Source organism: Phocoena phocoena, chromosome 11 (assembly GCF_963924675.1).
Source record: "Phocoena phocoena chromosome 11, mPhoPho1.1, whole genome shotgun sequence".
NCBI classification, from domain to species: Eukaryota; Metazoa; Chordata; class Mammalia; order Artiodactyla; family Phocoenidae; genus Phocoena; species Phocoena phocoena.
Window position 1 is genome coordinate 17,196,247 of NC_089229.1, and position 6,920 is coordinate 17,203,166.

A 6,920-nucleotide genomic window follows, 5' to 3' on the forward strand; every position below is an offset into this window, starting at 1 on the left:
CATCAGTTAAGTGCTTGTGGGTAATAGTGTTTTGTAGGCTAGCTTAGGAACTTAATCACCATTTATATAATTGGAACTGAGAATATATTTTCCTTTGAACTGGCTAAACCTCTTAACAGTTTTTAAGTGGGTGCTCATTTCATTGTGCGGTTAAATATATAGATTATTCAAGTCCATTTCCTTACTTGCTTTACTCCTCATTGACTGAGTGCCTAATAAGTAACAGGCACTGGGCTAGGCTCTCAGGATTCAGCAGAGACCAAGAATGGGTCCTGATGCTTATGGAGTTTACAGCCTAGAAAGACAATTAGCACACATACAATTACAGTAAATCTTAATGAATGTTAGAAAGCATAGAGTACTTCAGGAACACAGAGGAGGGGGAACTAATCTAAGAGGGTCAGGGAAGTGATGTTTAAGAGCTCAGGTCACAGAGTAGCATAGGAAGTAGCCAGAAAAAGGCAAGAAGGAGGATGAGCAAGAATGTTTCTGGTGAAAAGAATGTGTGGAAAGGCCAAAAAATGAGAGAGAGAGACTGTGGTATATACCAAGGTGGTACTTTTCAAGCTTCAGGCACCTAGGCACCTACCAGGAGATTGTAAAATTAATTTAGTGGTTGTGAACTGCATGTTTTTAAAAAGAAATAAAACAGAAAATAAGCGTGTCACACGTAGATACTTTACTAGATCGTGATGTATAAAGTTTGAAAATCCCTACAATAAAGGAAACAGAGAAAAAGAACAGTATGACCACAGCCAAAGATCTTGGGTAGGTAGGAATGGTGATGCAAGATTTAGTTACCCTTTTTAAACATTTTGGCTTTATCTTAGAGGAAATGAGAAGCCATTGAAAAGGTTTAATCAGAGCCTGATTAGATTAATATTTTCTAAGGATCCCTTTGAATACCTCGTTTTCCTCTACTCAAATATAAACTTTGCATTCCTTGGCCCAGTGTTACGGGTATTCCAAAGTCTGGTTCCAGTCTCTTTCTTCTAAAGAATATTTCTATTTTTGGTACTGGAACTTCTCGTTTCATAAAGATTCGTGGTTTGCCAAAGTGCTGTTGCACCAAGAGGGAAAGATCTATGAGAGCAGGCCTTGCTTCTGTCTTGTTCACACTGAACGTCTGGCGTTTAGCATGGTGCCCCATGCCCAGTAGGCACTAGGCAAATCTTTGCTGATAGAGTCTAAATACCCTGACTATTAGAACTGTTACATAGTAGTTGAAGTGACCTTGATGTTTCTAGCAATCCTTGCTTTTGGAAAAAGAAAAAGGGTTTTTTTTGTTGTTTTAATTTTTATTTATTTACTTATTTATTTATTTTATTTTATTTTTGGCTGTGTTGGGTCTTCGTTGCGGTGCGCAGGCTTCTCATTGTGGTGGCTTCTCGTTGTGGAGTACAGGCTCTAGGTGCACAGGCTTCAGTAGTTGTGGCACATGGGCTCAGTAGTTGTGGCTCGTGGGCTCTAGAGCGCAGGCTCAGTAGTTGTGGTGCACGGGCTTAGTTGCTCCGCGGCATGTGGGATCTTCCGGACCAGGGCTCGAACCCGTGTCCCCCACATTGGCAGGTGGATTCCTAACCACTGCGCCACCACGGAAGCCGGAAAAAGGTTTTTATTAGAAATTCTTTTTGCCCAGTTGGATTCATTAGTGATAGAACTCCATTCACTTATTTAACAAAAAGTTAATTTAACAAAAAGTACTTTTGTTATACTAAAGCAGTAGTAGAGATAAGAAAAAGAACAATGGACTTTCTGACTCTGGGGTTTCTGCTTTCAAGAAGTACAGAACATTGCAGGCTGTTCACAGGAGGAGGCAGTCGGGCAGCCATTTATATTTTGTTTGAACAGATCGGCATTCTCTGAGCACTCGCCAAAAGGCAGTTTTATAAAGATGGCTGGGGACAAAGAGAATACATTGATTAAAATGTATCAGTCACCTGCAGCCAATCCAGTCAACTGTGCTCTTTTCCCCATGGGGGCCTGGTGCGCAGTGGTTGCAAACAGCAGCCTCCTCGGTAGTGGATGCAGCCTGTTGCCTGTATAGGTTGCCCTAAGGGACCTCGAAGACAGCCCTTTCCAGTGGACATTAATGACTGGCATGCTGTCCCCAGTCTAGGCTCCAGACAGGTATGGGTGGTGCCTTTGGAAAGCCCCAGGGCACAGGGGTCAGGGTCCACATTGGCCACGTCATGATGTCCATCTGCACCAAGCTGCAGAACAAGGAACATGTGATTGAGGCCCACAGCAGGGCCAAGTTCAAGTTCCCTGGCCGCCAGAAGATCCACATCTGCAAGAAGTGGGGATTTACAAAGTTTAACGCGGACACATTTGAAAACATGGTGGCAGAAAAGCGGCTTATCCCGGATGGCTGTGGGGTCGAATGCATCCCTCGTTGTGGCTCCCTGGACAGATGGCGGGCCCTGCACTCGCGAGAGCCTTGGCGCTGTCCCCTCCTTACTCACGCCCACCAGTAAATCCTACTTTCTTGTCCAAGAAAAAAAAATGTATCAATCATATGAGCTTAATGGAGAGGCAACAGAAAATAGATTTTGATCTTAGAAGTAAAAATAGAACATCCATATACCCAACAGAACTTACCATTAGGAATTCAGTGATGTCAGTTTGTTGCCAGAGAATGATTGTACTGTCACAGCACTGTGACTTCACAGAATTGGATCGTGAAACCCAACTGTGAAGGAAAATTGTTTCAGTGTATGGTTTTGATAAGTGGCAAGAGAAGTTATGAAAAATTCATGAAAGGTAGACAGACTTCAAGTTCTGTTTCAGATTTCTCTTTAATACATTTTTTGAGATATGGAAACTTTGCTAATTAGTTTTGTAAATTAGATTTTATATATCTTTTTTTTTTTTTTTTTTTTTTTGCGGTATGAGGGCCTCTCACTGTTGTGGCCTCTTCCGTTGCGGAGCACAGGCTCCGGATGTGCAGGTTTAGCTGCCATGGCTCACGGGCTTATCCGCTCCGTGGCATGTGGGATCTTCCCGGACCGGGGCACGAACCCGTGTCCCCTGCATCGGCAGGCGGACTCTCAACCACTGTACCACCAGGGAAGCCCTAGATTTTATATATTTTAAACATGCATGCTAGGATCAAATCTTGCTACTATAGGATGGCTTTTTAAAAACATTTATTTATTTTTGGCTGTGTTGGTTCTTGGTTGCTGCACACGGATTTTCTCTAGTTGCGGTGAGTGGGGCTACTCTTTGTTGCGGTGCTCAGGCTTCTCATTGTGGTGGCTTCTCTTGTTGCGGAGCATGGGCCCTAGGCACGCGGGCTTCAGTAGTTGTGGCTCACGGGCTCTAGAGCGCAGGCTCAGTAGTTGTGGCGGCCAGACTTAGTTGCTGTTCCGTGGCATGTGGGATCTTCCCCGACCAGGGCTCGAACGTGTGTCCCCTGCATTGTCAGGCGGATTCTTAACGACTGCACCACCAGCGAAGTCCCTATAGGATGACTTTTAAAAAATACTAATTGAACTTAAATGGGAACCATTAACTTGTATAAATTTATCCTAAGAAAATCATTCTAAATATGAGAAAGTCTTATGCACAAAGATGTTCATTTTCACTACAGTATAATTTAGTCAAGAAAATATCTTGCTATAAGGAAATGATTCATTAAAATGTGGCAATTCTCGGGGCTTCCCTGGTGGCGCAGTGGTTGGGAGTCTGCCTGCTAATACGGGGGACACTGATTTGAGCCCTGGTCTGGGAGGATCCCGCATGCCGCGGAGCAGCTGGGCCCGTTGGCCACAACTACTGAGCCTGCGCATCTGGAGCCTGTGCTCCGCAACAAGAGAGGCCGCGATAGTGAGAGGCCCGCGCACCGCGATGAATGGTGGCTCCCGCTTGCCACAACTAGAGAAAGCCCTGGCACAGAAACGAAGACCCAAAACAGCAAAAATAAGTAAATAATTTTTTTTTTTTTTTTACGTTACGCGGGCCTCTCACCGTTGTGGCCTCTCCTGTTGCGGAGCACAGGCTCCGGACGCGCAGGCTCAGCGGCCATGGCTCACGGGCCCAGCTGCTCCTCGGCATGTGGAATCTTCCTGGACTGGGGCACGAACCCGGTCCCCTGCATCGGCAGGCAGACTCTCAACTACTGCGCCACCAGGGAAGCCCCATAAATAAATAATTTAATAAACTCCTACCCCCAACGTCTTCTTTAAAAAAAAAAATAAATAAAATGTGGCAATTCTCTTGAAGAAATTTAACCATTAAAAATGCTTTTTTAGATCAATGGTATCTTATTTCTTTTGAAATTTAAAAGTAAAAAGTGCTCAATATAAACAAAAGTTCAAATAATATAAAAAAAGGCAGGATTTAAAAAGTGAAAATAGTATTTCAAGTCCTTCCTTACCCTGCTCCCTCAACCTAGGCCAACCCAGTTCTCCAGAAGTCAGTGCTCTGAGCACTTCGGTATCTGTCCTTCCAGACCTTTTTCTAACCCAGTGGTTTTCAAACTGTGCTCCAAGGAGGGGCTTTGGGGGCTTCTCAGTTAGGTAAGATGGGGACTGAGTGGGGCTTCAACCGGTACTGCTTTGCTTTTACCTGTTTTCTATATTGGGGTTTCGAGTAGGGTTTAATTTAAACAAAGCATTCCCCTGCATTAAAAATAAATGTTCAGAAACCATTGGCCTAATTTAGAAAATGAAGTCCTAACCCTGCAGTCAGGAATTCCAGATCTTCCAGTTTACCGTTTTTTTCCTGCTTGGTGATACGGATCTTCTGCTCAGACTTGCCTATCCATTTCCCCAGCAGTCGTCTGCCTGGTTGCTAGCCACCTCATTAGGACGTACTTCCCCTTCTTTTTCTCCATCTCTCTAAATGTTGTTATTTAAGGTTCAACTCGTCAATGTTTCGTTCACTCCCTCTTTCAACATTTTTAGTGGACACCACCTACATTTTGACTAATACTGAGTGGGGAATATGCAGAATTTTGTATCAAAAGCTCACAGACTAGTAAAGAGCAACCTTCATGTAAATAAGTGCAATTATGTATTATAAAACAAGAGTGGTTAAGGGGCAGATACTAAAGATATAAGTGGTCTCTTCCTTCTACACCACCTTATATGGCACTTATAATAAGGGCAGTTTATGGTATGGTTACATTTCTGGGTCTTCAGTAAATAATTGCTCATTTATTTATTAACAGAAGATAAGGTAGAAGATAATTCACCTGTGAATTAGGGGGTGAGACTTGGGAGGGAGCTGTTTCCTTTCTTGAGCAATCAACTGTGTTCAAAAATAACTTGAATCTAACCTGCTAGATTCCGGTGTAGCGCATGGAGTTGGGAGGGAGCACTGAAGGACTTGTTCTGTAATCCTCGTCTCCGTGGCCACTCACACTGGTGTACAGGGAATGCCTGTCATTTCTGCTTTATCATTAGCTGGTAAGAAAGTTGTGAATTTGAGTCCTGTGTCTTTATTTTACTGACTTTGTAACTTGAGCATATTACTTAACCTCTCTGAGACTCAGTTTCCTGAACTGTAGTATATGAACATGTCTACCTCCTAGGTTTTCAGAAAAGATTATACAAGTACATACAAGCAAAGTCTATTCTTTTTGCTTTCAGTGGTTTTGATGTTCTGTAGAATGGGTGATTGTTCTCCTTTCTTTGGGGTTTAAGTTTTTAAATATTTGGGAGGACTTATGGATTAGACTCTAGTTCTTTTTTTTGGCCACACCACATGGCTTGCAGGATCTTAGTTCCCCAACCAAGTATCAAACCCATGCCCCCTGCATTGGAAGCATGGAACCCTAACCACTGGACCTCCAGGGAATTCCCTAGACTTTAGTTTTTTGAAGAAGTGGGTTTTTTTTATTCTGAGAGTGGCTTTTTGATAAGCTATTCATATTCCTGGTAAGGTATGAATAAACAATATAGGAAAGTAATCAGGCCAAAGAACATTTAGTGGGAAAATAAATCTTTTTCATTATTAACCAGTGTATTCTCCTGAGATTTAAAGCAGACTGTTATATCTATGATCAAGAAAGCAAAATTAATAGGTAGGCCCAGAGTCCAAAGCCTGGCCTATTTTCTTCATTTTATCTGCCACTTTCCTCTATCTTTTACATAAAAAACAGTAAAGAATTTTTATGGTACTGTTCTAGTACTCTTTGGGAAAAAAAAAAAGTCAGAGAACTCTTGTCTGTCATTTCTGGATTATAGGTTTCAGAATAACCCCAGGCAAACTCATGATGGATTCTATCTTTGTAATATTTCTCATTCTGGTTGAGCAGACTTAGTTCTCTAGTCTAGAATAAACCTTACACTAGTGGTTTAAGGTAGTCTGTTTTATTTGTAAATTGTAAAAATGTTATTTAGAAATCTTTTTAAAAGTAAAAAAGTACATTAGATATGATATTTAAATTTAACAGCAGTATTAGAGCTACTTCCTATTCCAGCTTTCATCTTCTTTTTTCCTTTTAGAACATTGTGGTTTCCTGAAGACCTGTGTTGTTCAGTATATATAGGTACCATTTGTTCTGTGTATATACTGGTCATTATAGATATACAGTATCTTATAGCATGCTGGCAGTTAAATGAAAAATAGGGTGAGTGCAGTGTATACAATGTAAATATTAAACTTCAGTTTATTTTTTAAAGAAAGTAGGAACAAAACAGTTGATCTGAAAATTATAAGGTAGGGGTTTAATACAGCACTGTATAACATTTTTGTGATTCTGTGGTCTAGTCTGTTCCTTAGTAAGGGGAGAAAGAGGTGGAAAGTAGGTTTTGAGCCTTTTACAAAAATGTATAATAATGAATAAGGATGATGGTAACTAGCTAATATTTATTGAAGGCTCAATACACTGTTCTAAGCACCTTACATGTATTAAGTCATTTAATTCTCACAGTAACCCAATGGAGGAGATATTTTTTCATGAGGAATCTAAA

The 6,920-nt window shown here is 41.4% G+C and overlaps 1 non-coding gene across 1 annotated transcript; it reads left to right on the top strand.

Moving 5' to 3' along the window:
* Nucleotides 1-1,940: 1,940 nt before the first annotated feature.
* LOC136131635 (small nucleolar RNA SNORA70) lies at nt 1,941-2,075 on the top strand. The gene has a single exon (XR_010656371.1). It is a non-coding gene; the product is annotated as a small nucleolar RNA SNORA70 (small nucleolar RNA).
* Nucleotides 2,076-6,920: the final 4,845 nt, after the last annotated feature.